The sequence below is a fragment of the Anser anser genome, assembly GCF_964211835.1.
Source record: "Anser anser genome assembly, chromosome: 1".
Taxonomy (NCBI): domain Eukaryota; kingdom Metazoa; phylum Chordata; class Aves; order Anseriformes; family Anatidae; genus Anser; species Anser anser.
The window spans coordinates 192,878,293-192,896,239 of NC_139720.1; the positions used below are offsets into that span (position 1 = coordinate 192,878,293).

At 38.9% G+C, this 17,947-nt stretch overlaps 1 long non-coding RNA gene across 2 annotated transcripts in view; it reads right to left on the reverse strand.

Moving 5' to 3' along the window:
• The window catches only part of LOC310883893, a 133,988-nt gene that overhangs the window by 49,824 nt on the left and 66,217 nt on the right, over nt 1-17,947 (reverse strand). Inside the window, exon 5 of one of the 2 annotated variants that reach the window (XR_014573916.1) lies at nt 14,771-15,007. This is a non-coding gene — a long non-coding RNA (uncharacterized lncRNA). Of the gene's footprint in view, nt 1-10,484; nt 15,008-17,947 lie in introns of those variants that run through there. The other variant, XR_014573917.1, reaches the window with a different exon arrangement.

The following is a 17,947-nucleotide window of genomic DNA, read 5'->3' on the forward strand; positions in this document are numbered from 1 at the left end:
CCCATATAATCTGGTTTTATTTGATCTTCACCTCTTGCTGAAGGTCCTTGTCACCCATTTTGAACGTGGAAATGCCAAGATTGCACATCCTATGCAATTAGTTGTCTCTGCTAACACATACAGAAGTAAATTCACCTCCTTTTTCCTACTTAATCATCATTTCACTATCCATATAAGGAAACACACTATACCTTTTCATCATATTACAGGGCAAAGAGCTGTTTTTCAGGCACTTCATTGGTCTGGCCCATAAAACTTTGTCAGATTTGCAGCCTACTAGGATGTAGTCTTCTTCCTGCAGGTAGTACTTGCCCTCTTTATCCCTTACTCTTAATTGTATCACAGCACTTTTCCTGGTTAAATTCACTAGTGGATTCAAGACCTGCTGTATGACTTCAATCTGCAGTAATTATGACTCCTGCATCTTTGTAGCACTTGTAAAATTTATCAGGATTTTGGAGTCCTGACTAATGTCCATTGTGTTAGTGACAGATAACAGATTTCAATGCAACAAGACGACTTACTCAGTGGTCCAACATCCTGCGTAAAAGCACAGGCCATGAAATCTCACCCAATAATTGCTGAATTAGACCCCAAATTTCAGTTTTATTTTTTTTCAAAATATAATCCCAGTTTAAAGCTCTCAGTGAGTGAATATCTGCCATATCCTTTGCTGAGTCGTTCCAATGTTAGCCTCATGCTGTTCGGCTCATATTTTGTTAGGCTCATGCTAAAAATATGTGTCTGACCACCATGTTGAATTTGCCTATCTTGATGTCTGAGCTGTTTGACATTATAATTCTATGGTCATTGTGTACCCTTATGTTTCATTTTACAAATGCCATGCAATTCATCATCAGTGATGAGCATATTAAGGGCCATAAACGAACACAGAATAGAGAAAGAGAATATAGTGCACTGTAATGACTATTGTTGATAGAAACACTGCTGAAAGAAAAAAATTTAATATGCACTTAGCATAATATAAAATCATAAGGCTAGACAAAGGCCAATTTTCTTTTTTGTCTCACATTTAAGCCAAAGTTCTGTAGCTCAATTTGCAGAAAACAGGATGTTTGTTTATAACAGTAAAATAAAAATGATTTCCCTTTCTTCTTTTTTAAGCTGCATATGATGGTGCTTGCTTTTTAGGGTATTTTTAAACGAAAAAAAGAAAAAGAAAAAAGTCTGAGATTTGGAAATATAAGCGCATGTTTCTTAATTTAGTGTTTCAGTGTCAAGCCAAAAGAGCTGTCAGTATATTGTGAAAATATTCCTGCAAAACAGAAGTAAATGGAAGTTTTGTCTTTGATTTACATGTGTGCAGGATCAGACTCTGTGTGTAAAATTAAGACAGCAGTTGCTATTCCAGATCAACCAGGAAAAGAAAGATCTGAAATTAGAGGCTGGAAACCTAACCATTCTGGCACTTTGACATCAATACATCAACTAGAAAGAAATGTTATACCAGCTTACTGAAAAAAACGTATTGACTAAAGCCCTGATGTAGGATGCATTTATTTTAGCTCATTATTTAAGCACATGTTTAATTTGAAACACAAGCCACAAGCGCTGTAGGCTCTGATAGGATTTAATCAGGTACTTAAGTATCACTTAAAACCTGATTTGGAATAAGGTTCTGACTCAGAACAAAAACTTTAAAGCAAAGAAAGTCTTTGCTCCAAAAATAGTTTAAGAGTTGTCCTGCCTTGACCATGGCAATCAGAAAGATAAGGGGAGATTTCAAATTATTACTCTTAAAGACACAAATGTTTAGTTAAACCACAAGCAACAATAAATAAGATCTGTAGCATGTGGCAGATGACATAAAAAGAGAGCTTTGACAAAGATTTCACAGACATGCCCCCACCAGACTCAAAGCAGTTTTCTTCTCTGGCTGTACTTATCTTGCAAGTCTCCCCACATGTACAAACACACCCACCTCCCACTGAGATCCTTGGAAAGCCAGTACATGGAGTATTTCCAGGCTTTGGTTTCTTGATGCATTGCTAACAGGGAAGAGCTATTTACAAAAGGAGGTTTTACCCCAGGGAAGAGCAAGCTGCAAAGATGGGTAGATGTGTGTGCAGCATGAGGATGCAGTGGTAGGCTGCAGATAACCAGTGCAGGGGGGCAGGCTGGAGGGTGTGTGGGCAGTACCCATGGGATTTTTGGATTCAAGCCTGAGGAGGTGTAGGCAACAGAAGGAACTGCCTTGAGAAGCAGCAGCAAGGAGTAGAGGTTTGGAGATATGGCTTATAACAGTAAGGGGAGGAGCTGGCTCTGATTTTAACAGCTAGCTATCCCAGTCTTCCCAACACTGCATGTCCTCAGTCAAAACAGACATATTTACTTTATTATGTTTCAGGAGATATTTTTCACGGAGGTGTTTACTTTTGCTTCACTCCAGCCATGAAATAAGGCATTAAAAAGGCATTAAATAACGTAATTAAGAGGGCATTGACTCCCCATGAAGACCCATTTTACACTGCCAATTTATGTTAAAGATCTTTCCTATAGACACCAAGCAGTATCATATTTTGAAGAAACAGAATGGATTTATGAGAAATAGAAATATTATAATCAATTTCAAATCACCTAAGTATAACTATATGCCATTACTATACCATCTATGTAGTCTATGTTTCTTGTCCTGTTCTTAAAGAATGTATATCTTTCACTAGATCTCTTATAAAACTTTCATTTTAAGAATAGAGAGTATGCTGAACCTCTTATTAGAATCAAAGTTATAATTTAATGGTCCTGCATTTTCTCTGGAATATTTCAGATGGCTTCATGGTAGGGGATCGTGACCATGGAACTGGATGAGACCTTAATTTCAAGGAAAAAGACAAAATGAAAAAAAAAAAAAGTGATTGGAAACTCATTAATCATCTCTGCGATATATACAGCTGTGCTTCGTGCTGTAGTAATAAATCATGCGTAAATAATAAACATTGAAATGAAATTTGTACTTATCAGATAATACTTTGTCACTGACTGAAATAGTAATTTTGTTTAGCAAATTTTACTGATACCTGTTGTGGGTTAACCCTGGTAGACACCCACACATCCACTTGATGACTCCATCCCAGCTGGATGGGGAAGAGAATTGGAAAGGCAGAAGTGAGAAGACTAAAACATTGGTGTGTTATCAACACTGTTTTGGTTACAAATCCAAAATATAGTAGCATAGAAGCTACTAGTAATAAAATTAACTCTATCACAGCCAGAAGCAGTCCAAAACCAAATATTTCCATAGTGCAGCTTTCAATTATCAGGTCATGTGTTTCATTTTAAAATAACACAAAGGTCCGTCAGACTTTCCTCATTAGAAATACAGTGCATTTTCTGCCATTGCTTTGCATGTTTAAGTATTCAGCTTCCAATATTAAGATCAAATTGATCCTGTGTGTATTGTGTGAATTGCTCTGAAGATTTTTCATTGTTCCGTTGATTCAGATCCTCCTCAATGTAAACATCTTATCTTTTTTAAGTACCTATTCATTGTTGGCATGAATTGTACCGTAAGATTTCACTAGCTAATATTGTGGTTTAACTCTGGCAGGCAGCTCAGCACCACACAGCCACTTGTTCACTCTCCCCAGGTGGGGTGTGGGAGAGAATTGGAAAGGTAAAAGTATCTCTCATGGGTTGAGATGAAGAGTTTACCAGATAAAGCAAAAGCTGTGCATGCAATCAAAGCAAACCAAAGAATTCATTCACTGCTTTCCATCAGCAGGCAGGTGTTCAGCCATGTCCAGGAAAGCAGGGCGCATCATGTGTAACGGTTTTTTGGGAAGACAAACACCATCACTCCAAATGTCTCCCCCTTCCTACTTCTTTGCCCCAGCTGTTATTGCTGAGCATGATGCCATGTGGTATGGGATGTCCCTTTGGTTTGTTAGGGCCAGCTCCTGGCTGTGTCCCCTCCCAGCTCCCTGTGCACCCACAACCTCTTCACTGTCGGTGCAGCGCAAGGAGCTGAACAGTCCTTGGCTCTGTGTGAGCACTGCTCTGCAGCAGTTAAAACACTGATGTGTTATCAACACTATTTTCATTAAAATCAAAACACAGCATCATACAAGCCTCTAAGAAAAAAATTAACTCTATCTTCTGTCTCAGCCAAAACCATGACAAACATTCTCCATCAGCTGGAAGTGTGATCCGTTCAGCTGTAGACACAGATATTTGTACTGGCTAAGAGTCCATCCTTCTCTGTACATGGAGATGGGGTGTGAAAACATACCCAGTGTAGGAACAAGGATGTGATTTGCTATAGCCATTAATAATGACGGTGATTCCTTCGACAGTATCTGGCAGGTTCCTGAGAGAGATTCCTCCCTCCTGCCTAGAAAAGATTTTGTGCTGTTGTATTTCTTGTTGTGTCAGAGGGGTGAAGTTCTTGATTACAGTCTCTTGATTATAGTCTTTAAACCCTGACAGCTGACTTTTGGATGAGTTGGACTAAGCCCACCGAGGCTCTTGAAGGCACAACCAAGACCCTCAGCCCAACCTGATGTGTCCCAGGAATCATATGTATGGAATAGGGAAGGTGTGCTCCCAGAGGCTCATGATGAGGAAGAAACATGCTCCTGTGTTTCAGGCTTTTTGTGGTCTGCTGAATTCATAAAGAGGAGGACCGGTGAACAGTTACTTGTAGCTTATACTCCTCGCTTCTTAATTCAGGTTTTGATTCTTTTGTTATTAGTAGTTTGCATTGTCAGTAGTTATCTCAGTTTGATCTATAGGAAATTAGTGCACCACTACTTATTTTGCTGCCTTCTAGTATGCACTTCTCTACTGCAGCTTGAGTTGAAAGAAATATTCTATGAAGATGGAAAAACTAAAATCTCCTCTCTCCTGTTGGACTGCTTGTGGCTAAATTGCCAGTATACCAGCTTGTTGCCAGCATCAAGAAATTCCTCCAACATGCATGAAATGCTCTGAATGTCCAATCTATTTAAGTAGAAAAAATAGGGGAGGAGGGATAAGAGGAAGAATGATAACAAAATTTGACAGTATTTAATGGGCAACGGTAGCATTTGTTAATGTGGATATAAGAACTTTATTTTCTGTCTGTTGTAGCCAGAGTCAAGCAGGGGTAAATACTGCAGTTTATATAACTGACATTCAGCAACCTCCAGAAAATATTTGTTTGCTTCTAAATAAAGTAACACATTAGGTGACACATGCATTTTTGGAAAATACTTCTGAGATCAAAGGGACAGAGTAGCAATTTAACAGGCTCGAATTAATGCTTTCAGAGCCAGTACAATTTTCAGACCTCTTGTTCTGAAAAAAAGGTTAAAAAAAAAAAATGGTTTGTCAATATTCAGTAACCAGCAGTCACTATCCATGGCCCGACCATGGTCACTACCATGTCACTACCTTGTCTGAAAGTAGATCAACAGCCAATGTAAGCCATACCCAAAAGCAAAGGTGACCAGTTACCCTTATGGCCATTCATAAAATCCAAGAATTAGCCCTGAATTTCTCTTTGCCCTGCAGAAAATTTTACTCTTTGTCCTCTTCAGCTTGTGCTGGCAACAGGGCAAACCAGCGTGTGACCTAGCCTGGCCTCAGCTAGAAATTTTCATGAGAACCAACTTGTTTCTTCCTTGGGATATCACTGTATGGTCAGAAAAATAGAAGGTATAGTCTTTCCCATGGTGTTTTGGCACTATGTCTTGTAGACTCAGCTGCAAGTCATGAGTGTACAAGCAAATGGAAGTGGAAATTGGAAATTAAAAAAAAAATGCACACAGTTACAGAAACTTTCTCAAGCCTCAAGAAAGGATTTGATTAAAGTGAAGCATTTGTTTTGTTAACTTTTTTATCTTGTCTATTTCCTGCTCTCTGCTTGTGAGATCCTTGTATGCAATGGACCCATGGCTCTGGCTAGAAAGTCCTTTTGCTAAAGTTTCTTGCCAAACCAAGCTGCTCTGTTGAGGCTGACAGTCTTCTTGGAAAAGTGACCATGTTGACTTCTGGGGGAAGGTTTCTAAGATTGGAGGGAAAAGGAGAGAGAGCAAACAGAAATTTGATCTTTTTGATCCAAAACTATATTTTCCCTTTCAACTACTCTAAGAAAATGCTCAGAAGGTTTTGTTTTCATTCCAATATAGAATAAAAATCAATTCTGAAACCTTCAAAGTTATCATGAAGTGGAACTGCTGTTCTCTAGCCAGCTCTAAATGCATCATTAACGGACTTGGTTTTGATCTCACTGCACAGGTGCTAAGTTGGCAAGGCTCCACTGTCATTAGTGAGTTACCCCAGGCTAACACCTGGCTGAAATGAGATTAAGGCCCACTGCCCTTAGACTTTCTTCAGTGCGCTGCATATGTTAGAGCACATAGTGCCTTTCCCTTGTCTGCAAAGCAGAAACCAAATATATGCTCCATCTGCACGTCACCACCTAACCTGTACCTGAAGTCTAGATGTATAAGTAACCTGTCCCTTGAAAGAAAGTGCCAAATTTCCGATATAGTCAGTGGAGAAAAGTAGGTGTTTGTGAATACTTCCAGAGGGTGAATGTTTCTGTCTCTGCTTGGAAATTTTGCAAGCTTTCAGACTCTTTCCATTGACCCATGAGGGATCTCAGGCAGTAAACTTCAGGATGATTAGTTCAGTGGGTACCTAAGATTTAGTCAGAATTAGATCTTGCTTTCGATGAATTAGACTACATCTACTACGAATTTGAAGGGATCAGGACTTTTGTATAATATCTCCTTTGTTAACACTACCGTTAAAATTATCACTGAAGTTAACAACATAAAAGCAGTGTAAAAGGTTATAATTCCAAAGCCTGCTTAACTGCAGAAGTTTGTTTAAGCTTTGGATCTGTTTCAAAGCTTCTGTAATTCATGGTATTATGCCAATGTCCATAGCTTCGCGTAGGGTGGATTACACTGTTACTAAGTGGACATCAGGTTTAGTATAATGCTAAGTCCACGTACCTAGTAAAGGGGTATCCAGTGATACTGATTCATGAGTAAGTTTCTATCATTTATATCATGAATACTGGTAGAAAATCTCTAAAGCCAGAGAAGCAGCAATTCAATGTTCTTTGTGTTTTGCTTGATCCAAGGAAGCTCACATCTCAGAAGGATCAGTAGACTCAGTAATAAATAACCATCTCCTGCAGTACATTGTTTATTTCTTGACCATCATAAATCTTCCAGAATTATTTATACAGAAAAAAAAAAAATAGGCTACTAGAAAAGGGGATGTTTGAAAGTGATAAAGGCCACCTCCTGAAAAATATGAAAAATCCTTTTATTACATGTTTTCCTATAAGGCAAGTTCATCTGGTGCACAGTAGCTGCATGTTGCTTTTTGTCTTCCAGGAGCTGGGACAGTTGTGTAAAAATGCAAGTGCGTTGTCTGGCTGGCCTGACTGCTGATGCTTGTAAAAGATATCCTCCATTAGCTAAGGATGGTGATTCCTCTGTCACTGTCTTCAATCACCATAATTCGTTATAAACATTTTCTCCTTCCCCAATATCATATGTAAGTTCATCCAACCTCTTCCAGTAGAAACATCTTAATCTCTAAGTAAAGATATGCATATCCTGTGTAGTCTTTGAATGTCATTTGCCAGTCTTCGTTCTTTCTGTCATCATCTCAGCTTTGGTCAGTATTGTCATTATTTAATCGTTAAAAAAAAATGTTAAAAGAAAGCTAATTTTATACATTTAAGTGTAATCCAATACTAGTCTATGTTACGCAAGCATCAACTTTTTGGTAAATATGACTTGTTGAAATATCTGAATTATGAAGACAAGCAGTAATATTGCCTATGTACTTGCTCTTTGTAACCATCTACCTGGAGTCAGAGTACTACTGGAAAATCAAGCTATTGCAGACTTTCATAAAGCGTACCCCAGAAAGGGGACAAATTGAAGCTCTAACTTAACAGTCTTAATTTCTGCATTTCATGAGTTTTGAATGTTTGACTCTGCAAGCTTAACTTTTTCTTTTGTTTGTTTGTTTTGTTCTGTTTTGTTTTCCATGGGGGTTTTTTGGTTGTTGTTGGTTGGTTGGCTGGTTGGTGGTTGTTTGTTTGTTTTTGGTGTAAAACATGCTGACCATCTATGTAATCCTTCACATTCTTAAACATTTGGGATCCTCACCAGTCTGAGACTACAGCTCCATCACTCCTTTGCCTACTGATGTTGAGCTAACATCAGCAGGTTCAAGAAGCAGTTTTCTAATGTGGCAGGTTGCATGTTTGCCTGCCAGGACAGACTGCTAGGTCTGCCATACCACCACCATAGCATGTCCCTTCTTTCCCTGGGGAAGCTTCATTTCACAATAACAAAGCTCATGGCAGCAGCAGACAGATGGATTCCTGGGCCAGGATCCTGTTCTTTGTTTTTGATATTCTTGTTGCTACTGAAAACAGAAGCATGTAAATAAGTGAGGTTACACACCCATCAAGGGTGTGTAAAAGTAGTTTTGCTACTTGATATTATGCTGGGAAGGCATTTCAAGTGTGGTCCTACCAGGTTCTCTATTGTTTAGTCTATCTGATATTTTTGTTAATGATTTGGATAATGGAAAAAAGAGAAAATGTGTAGAATTTGCAGATGATGTCAAGTTGGAGGGAGCTGAAAGCTTTTAAGAGGTTAGAATAAGAATTCAAAATGACCTTGATAAATTGGAGGCATTGTCTAAAATTAACTAAATGAAATTCAGTAAAGACGAATGCAATGTGCTGTGGTTAGCAAGGAGAAGCAAAATGCTAGTAAAACTAGGAGCAAATGGGCAGGCAACAGCACCAGGAGGAAGGTTACAGTGCAGGGCAAACTGAATGTGCATTTATTATGTAATGCTGATACAAAATTAAAAAAAAAAAATGTTAATTTAATTCTGTGTCATACTGGAAGGAAGGAACAGGAAACACAAGAGGTAAATATTCTGCTTTACTGGTATTGTGTCCAGCTTGGGGCACTGCACACTAAAAAAAAAAAAATGTAGATATACTGGAAAGCATCCAGAGGGGGAGTAATGAGAATGATAAGAGGTTTAGAAAACTGGAGCTATGAGGAAAGGTTGAAGGAATGGGGTTTGTTTAGTCTAGAAAAGAGAAGACTGAGCAGGGACATGATAACAGTCTTCCAATACATAAAAGGTTATTCTGAAGAGGACAGTGATCAGTTTTTCTTTATGTCCACTCTCTATAGTACAAGAAAAATTTAGCTTACTTTACTGCAAGGAAGATTTAGTTAGATATTAGGAAAGTCTCTCTCACTCTAACGAGAGTTAAGTACTAGGACAGGCTACTTTAAGAGGCTGCAGAATAGCAGCAGAGGTTTTTAAATGAAGGTTAGACAAACATCTGTGACCTTGTGATTTGCAGGGGCTCCAAACCAAGCCAAATTTGAACAAATTTTCTCAGGGATAGCATAAGACACACCCCTGGCAGCAGTGCATGTTTCCTGACAAAGTCCTGGTCTCTGGTGCAAAGCAGGAACATACAAAAAATTGTCAGCAAAACCAGTTCAACCGTTTTCATGCAAACTGTTTTTACATGAGCTCTTTCCCTTAGACCTGTTCTGATATACAGCTGAACATTTTGGATGAAACTATACTCAGAGAAAGACTCCATCCCAGGCAAGCACCTGAGTAATTTCAGCCTAAATAGTTAATCTGGCAAATTATATGCAACCAAAAACAGGATCTTAAAATACAGAGGGTTAGGCAACCTTAATTATAGGTGGTGTTACCAAGCTCCACACATAATTTTTATTACAGTATCAACCCAAAGATCTGGCCAGGGTCATGATCCTGAGAACTCAGCTAAGGACTGAGATGAAGGAGATTAAATAGGCACGTGTGCAAATAACGGTCAATAAACTCACAACAACTCTTTGTCAGAAGATTAGTAGACTGTCCTATCTCTTGGTAGGGTCAGTTCTTAGTCCTCATCTGGAAATAGGCTTTGTTCATAAGCTCAGTTCAAAAATCTTACTGATTTTTATTATTTTTCTTACACATTTCTGTTTGTCTCTTGATCTTATTGGATGATTTAGCTTTAGTTTTGAAGATTTTCTTTATAAATTTAGGAGCTAGAAATATACCTTTGAAAACAAAATAAGAAAAAGTTGGGAAAAAATGGGGAAAAGAAAGGGGGAAAAAAAGTAAATAAAGAAGAAAAAAGGAAAGAAATGAAAGAAAAAAGAAAGAAAGCTGAGACTTTCACCCAAGCACCTGCCCTGAGGAGTCAACACTTCAAGCAAAGTGTTGTGAGACTCGTAATAATGTCATGAGAATTGGCAACCCTACTTAAGAGTGTAATTTCCATTTCTTCTGAACCCCCTTTATACCAGCAAAGTCATCAAACCATAAACAAGAACAGAACCCTAATATTAGGAGTAATCCAACACTTTTCCAGTGAAAAGTAAACTTCTCAGTAGTTTTGCCTATTTTCAAATGCAAAACCTGTGTGACAGTATCCCTGACACATGTATGGTTGCAGCTGAAATTCCATTCCCAAGCTAAAGGAAGGCTACTGTCAATGAAAAAAATCACATAGGATCTTCCTTTAGATAGGGGGAGGGGAATGTAATTAATGGAAACATATCTCTATACACTAGAGAGAGGAAAAGGATGTCATTGTTTTACATGCTAAATTAAAAAGAGTAAAATAAGACGGGAGCAGTAGAAAGATGTTGATTAAAGAGTAGAAAGAGTTTGAACACATGGAGCGTGCTTCATTTTGTATGTTTGAACTCTGGCCATGAAAAGCCAGTTAGCGTTGGAGACATGTTAAAGCTTGTCCCACGACAAGACAGTAAACACAGGTAAGTGGATTCCTCCTCTATGGAGGGACCAGCCCTGCCACAGCAGGTGCACACCTGCACAGGCACCCACAGGCATGGGCTCCCAGCTGAGCCCTTCCAGCACAGAGCTGGGACACAGACAAGTTCTCTGCAAGGGACTGAAAGTCCGTCGCTTACTTCTGCAGGCTTCAGATCAGACACGAGCAAGACTATTTGCTTAAGCTGGGATAGTTTGCAAGGGAAGTGTTTTCAGATGAAATCTGGCCTTTCCGTTTTACATGGATTTTGCCCAACATAAAAGAACCCAGTGCTAGGCAGTATACGATGTCTTTCAGAGAAAGAGACTTCTGTTCGGACATCATGCCAAAATTTTGATACAAGCATTGCAGAGGTGGTTTCTCTGCCAGGCCACTCCCTTCCCCTCATGATATTCTTTTGTTATCAACCCATCTTCTGAATGAATGTGTGAAATGAACTAAAATTTGTTTTCCTGCTGTCTTTACAAAATATCCAATTAAAATACTGAGAACATTTGTTTTAATATAAACTTCTGTTCAATGGGCATAAATCTTCAATCTGTCGTCTGGACAAGGCCGTATCAGCCAGAAGACTCATCCACTTGTGTCTCCATAGTTATAGAGTAGGATGAGTGCAAGAATACTTCTACAGATGACAGTGCTGAACCAGCACCCTGCCAGCACACCCCTTCCCAGGGGAATCCAGGCATGGAGTCAGGTCATTTTATAATTTGAGCTTTTGATGCAATATGCTCAAGTATCTAAAGTGTCGATGCAGAAGGATTAGGCAAGTATTTGATATTTTGGTCTCAGAGTGAGAAAGGACAGACCATTTTGACTACAATTGAAGAAGTTTACTTCAACCACAAAGAATTTGCCTCACCCAGAGGACCAGGTTTTGAGAAGGGCTGAGGCCCCTTAGTTCCCAGTCATCCTTGAAAGTGATAAAATTTCTGATGTTTCTGTGGAAACATTTCATAGCAAAAGTTCTGGCACATGAGATAGACTTTATAGCACCTATAGATATAGCTGCTCTATAATTGGGCATGTAAAGAATTTTGTGTTTGTCTGGCTTTAGCTTATTATGCTCATTGGCTGCTGGGCCAGGAAATCCAAGCCCTTTTACCTATGTCTAGATGGAAAATAGCATAAAGCGAGTCTGGTACAGAGGATGATTCCAAAAGCTAGAAGGAGCTAGTTACTTCTTAATTAAACATTTAAGTACCTAATTCTAGACATATAAATTTAAATCTTCACTAAGATATCAGAATTTAAAATTCAAAAGAGCTTTAAATCAACATTTTAGGGAACATAAAGCTGAAATGTTCTCATAATTTTTGAACATCTTCAAGTTTTCTAGGTCATGTATTACTTATCTCAAAAGGTAAATTTTCTTAGTGATCTTTTAACCCCTGAAGGGTTTATTTTAAGTATTCAATATCTAAGTAGAGTGTCCCAGTTGGCTAGAATAATATAATACCTTCTAGCTCTACATAAGCTCCATTATTCCAAGATATCAAACTGCTGCTAATTTTTTTAACATAACCACTATCTTTGCTTGGTGAGCAATTTTTCATCTTCTCTTCAGAAGCAGAGACCTGGAAGTTTGCAGGATTTCATACCAGTCCTCTGGCATTCTTTCTCAACTCAGTGTTGTTCTCCAGCTCCATGCTGATGTTCTGGGATTTGATCCATTTGCACAGGGAACTAGGTCTAATTCTTGATAGCATGTAGCTGTATTTTACTTTTAAGGCCATGTGTCTGGCACTATATTAATGTTGTCTGATATCTAACAGCTATTTGCATCATAAAAAAAAATATTTTTTGATTTACGATGAAATTTATTTGGAAGCACCTGTTCTTGCTATTGCAACACACCATGTTTTCATGTTACCAACAATACTTGCTTCAGAACCCACCCTTCTACTTGCATTTCAGTTGTGCAGGACTTTCGGAACATCTTACATTGAGTTTTCTGTTCTGTATGTGTTTTGTAGCCATGAAACCTTTCTAATGTTAAATAGCATCATGGTGTACAGGCAAATCTATATTCCAGAGACAAGCTATTCCAAAACAAGCCCCCCAAAGTCAGTAAAATCAGCTGATGTTCATCGAGATTCTTCAGTGCTTGCAGACCACATCCATCTTCTCTGCCAATGAACCACTTCATTCATTAAATGTTTTGTTTTAGAAAATGACCATCGGTAATGCAGAAGAAAACTACTGTGAAATCATGGACACCTTTTGAGTTAAAGGAAACTTTCTGGATTCTGACAAGAAATATTGAAAAACTGGAGTTCCTCCTTCACCTTTTTCTAGTTGAGCAAAATTTCCTTCCTTGTCCTCCAGTTCAACCACAGACACAAACCTCAATGATAAGAATCACCTTGCAGGTTCCAGTGATATACACGTGTATATACATAAAGAGAGTAGATTTATATTTGGGAAGAAAAAGGATAAGGACAAGCATATGTCAGAAATCTGTATACATAAGTCATTCAGTAACTTCAGAGACATCAAATGTTTAACCTCCAGAAGCAAAAAGTCATAGCTTTATCACAAATTCACAGATTTTTATAATCTGCTGTAGATTCACTGAACAGGGCTAAAGTCAACTCTAGTCCATCAAGGTCCCGTGCTGGTTTATCTTATCTTGCACACTGCAGACAGAGTGGGTATATGCTATAAGATGCAACAGGGAACGTTACTGATATTTTTTGATGAGGTCTTAGTACCCTCTTTGGCCTGTTCAAGACACAGAAAAGATTTGGAATTTGAAAAGGGCTCCAAAGCATCAAGTGGTGGAAGATCCCCCCCAAGCAGCCCCCATGGGAAGCAATAACATGGTTGCCTCCTGATGGCTCCTTCAGAAGATCTCAGAAGAAGCAGATCGGAGGATAGGGCTAGAGCCTGGAGGCACTTGTTGAAGGAAGATATGCGTAGTACCTACCTTAGAAAGAGAACAAGTGGTTTCAGAGATCATGCTGATCGGGCTGACAAAGCCAAGCCATCTAGGTTTTCTTACATTTAAAATAATGGGTTTTCCATGACCTAGAGCAGTCCAAGATCCCTAATACTCAGAGAGAATTAAAGTAACCTTTACCTATCTGAGCATATAACTGCTGTGCAAGTCTTGAACCTGCAGCACAAAGGCATCTTGCTTTTCAAAACAAAGAGCTTCAACATGGTTCTCATAGAATATGATAGCTAACAAGTTAATCTAGTTAGCAGCATACAAAATTAGTTATGGAAATGAAAAGAAGCATCTTTCTCCTTCAAAAGCTCTTCCCTCTGAATCTCTTTCAATTACTTGTTATATTGCCATCTTAGATAAAATCTACAAGGCTGATTTCCCACTGACTGCCATCCAGGAACACTACCTGCAACAAAGGATCTGGCCTCACCCTAGCTCCCTCTGAAATTAGTATAACTTCTTTTCAGTTACTTTGCATACCCTCTCTCCTCTTTCTTTCTAGTGTGGGGCTATAACTTAAAATTACTTTACTAACTTACGTTACTAAATAATGATGTGAAATAGCAAAAATTGCCATTAAAAAAAAAAAAAGACGACCTAATGCTGCATAAGTTCCAGTCACACACCTGAATAAGGTGATTTCTTTCTCATCCCTACAGCAAGCACAAGCCATGCAGAAAAGATGGGGTAATGTAGGTAGGCTTTTAAATTCCCCTCCTCTCAGTACAACACACAGTGAAAGCATCATATGGGCACACAGACACCTGCCCGAGTCCTGACTGCTACCTCCTCTGCCAGGCCTCTGGAATATTTCTCTAACTAGGGAAACAAAATAAATAAATAAACAAACAAACTTAGAGGAAGGAAGGAAGGAAGGAAGGAAGGAAGGAAGGAAGGAAGGAAGGAAGGAAGGAAGGAAGGAAGGAAGGAAGGAAGGAAGGAAGGAAGGAAGGAAGGAAGGAAGGAGGGAAAAGAAAAACATATCTTACTATTGTACTGCCATTTTTCCTGGTGGTAGCACTCAGTTGCTAAGAAAGTGTCAAGTCTTGCTTCTGCCTCCTCAAGGACTGGCTCTCCCTGCTCTCTCCTTGTATTTTGCATTAATGAACATGCCCTTCTGTTCTTCTCCCTTGTTGCAACCTTTCAACTCATCCGTCTGTCACTTGGCAGTAGCTTCTGGAGGGCTCTTCCCAGGGACATTTCATGTTTATTCAAGTGTTGCTGTGCTGTGAGACCAAAGAAGCAGATCTGTTATTTCCAGCTAGATCTGTTTATTTCCCAACACCACTGTATCACATATTCCCATACCAAAGGCAGGAACTCAGATACCATGCCGAAAACAAGTCAGAAGACAATTTTCCTCTCGAGTTCCCTTTATTTGTACGTGGCCCATGCTATTGTGATTCATTTGCTTTTACCACAAGATTCTGCTGAGCGTAATGTATAGTAAGAAAGTACAAATGCATGGAGCAAGGCCGGCCCTTAGCCGTATAATGGGACCTGGTAGACCAACAGACCCCATTTTGTAATGAGCTGGACTTGGTTCTCACCAGTAAGTTTAACTCCCAGAAGGAGAGGGAGAAGCTGTACATACATTGTGTGGGTACAGTGGGATTGGGGTAGAAAAGCTGTTTTTCCCATGTTAAGTGTAGGTGGTGGTTGCTGCTGCGTGAACTGAGGTTGGGCACAGGCATTTTGTTCCTTAGCCTGGCTTGTCCAATTTCCCATGTTAGAAATGAAACCTAGGTAAGGAGCCTTCTTTGAAGTGATGTGGTATTTGTTATGCTGGCCTGACAGGAAACAAAATGAGTCTGTAGATAGTTTAAGAAACTGCTTGAGAGTTCTTCCTTCTTCAGGAGCCTCTGCACAGGAGCATACCCAACCCTCGACTGGCTAAGCGATACCACAGCAGCTACGCTGTGGGGCATGCAAAGGATGCTTTTGGCTACACAGAGGCATAAACACTCTTGGATTACTTTCTGTATTCCACAGGGTAAAAGCCTGTGACGAAATACCCACTGAAGAGTAGTTTATGTGCTGTGACATGCTGAAACAGCAGTTCCTACTCTCTCTAAGCCCACAAAAAAACATTATGTGGAATTGCCTATGGTGGCAAATATAGGAAATTATGATAATATTTTTTATTTAGAACAAGCTACAAGAAGAGCAAAGAATGTAGCTCTAACGCAGTATATGCAGATGAACATGTAGGGTAGGGATACAACAGGATAACAGCAAAACTACCATCATAAATGGCAAAAACTACAATAAAATTACTTCAAGCTTTAAAATAAAGTGCATATGCTAAAAGGATGACAGAAACTAATTCATTAGCATTGCAAGAAAACCCACAAGTTAAATAGGTGAAATTCAAAGCTTGCAATAGTGAGCTAGTCTGCATCATGGGAATACATGAATTAAAGATGTATGTAAATATATTAGAAAAGACAGAACAAAAGGAAAACTGCCAGATGAGGGAATAGCCCTTGCTCCCTGCAGTGAGCACTTACAAGGTTACAGGATGATCACAAAGGTGATTGTGATCAACAGAGAACGAAAGGCTGAAGCAGTCCTTGGAATGGAGAGCTTCATCCAGCAGTGAGGACCACCAACCTGCTCAGGCTGTTCTGTCAGCAACCCAGTGGCAATGGGATGCACGACTTTCAGAAATTTCAGGATCTTGAAGACTACTCCAAAACAGATCTAGGTCTAGACCAGTAAAATCTGGGATCGGCATTTAAATTTTGAGACCCTGAAATGTGAATGCCAGCACCCTCTTGTTGAGTTCTGGATTCATGTCAAGGAATGAAAAGGTTGGATTTGTAAATAGAAGGTCAGCTGGCTGTGACTGGCTTATCATGAACTCCAGCTAACAAAAGGGGTTAGGGAAACATTGTCTTTCCCTGTGTCTCACAAACGTAAAAACTAACTTCCAGGATGCAAAGGGAATAAAAACCTGAAAGATCCATTGATTTCAGACATGACTCTATGAGGTCATGAGACAAAGCTGATATATGATTATACGATTTTATGATATATTGTATAACTTCTTATCTGATTAAGAAAAAACAATTTACAAATAAAGCATGGATTGTGGTTGCCAGAACTGCCACTAAGACCCTGGTAAATTATCAAGTAACTAGTACAGGGCAACCCACAAGGCATATTTCCTACCATGTTATCATCTAAAGGAGGAGTATTAGATGAATATTAGATATGATTTTGTGTACAGGCTCCAAGATACCAATTTGCTACTCTAAGAGGAAAATTTATTAAATCCCCTGTCCTCACACACAAAATCATTTGGAGTCTCTCAAATATTAAAAAATAACCAAGGATGCTTTATAATGGCCCAAATGAACAGTGACATAGGAAAAATGGTACGTTGCAAACATCAAAAATATAGTCAAGTCAAAGGAAAGAAACAATTTTAGTTGCACATGAGAGGTGTTCCATAAAATAAATTTAGCAGATGTTAGCTCAGAGGAAAATATATGTATTCTCCCTGCATTGTAATTCTTTCCTCTTAAAGGTAGCATCCTCAGATACAACTATTTTCTATATAAAGGGATGCGCATGAAAATCTTTGTTACACAAAATATAACTGATACACTAAAGTTTGACAGGAGTCCATAGGTTACTATACACAAATTTAAGCTGCCAGTTTTACAGTCTGCTACAAAGTTAGTATGTGGCCACAGCAGTCTACTATTCCCAATACAAGGGATTGTTGGAAAAGCATCAAAATAAAGCACTTTTCAGGAAAGGCTACAAATCAAACTGTTGCCTGTGTTTACCATTGAAAATTAGTAATTGAAACAACTAAAAATGTTAATACAACAGCTAACTATGATAGCTACTTTTCAAGCTAGGCACCAGACAAATTTAATTCACAAAGAGAGCAACAAATCTGAACAAACCCAGCTAGGTATGTTTTTTCTGTGGCTTTCTTTTCACATACAAGAATAGGCAATGTATTATTTCAGAACCTGCAGGTCTAAAACTCAAGTCAAGAGAATAATTCTTCTCCCAGTTAGATGCCATAAAAAATTTGCTTCCATTGTTTTATTTACCAAGATAGCTATCATTGCACATCCTACTGCACTCTTTACGTATTGCTTCTCTCCTGTTGTCTGCAGTCCACTCTGGGATACTGAAGACTGCCC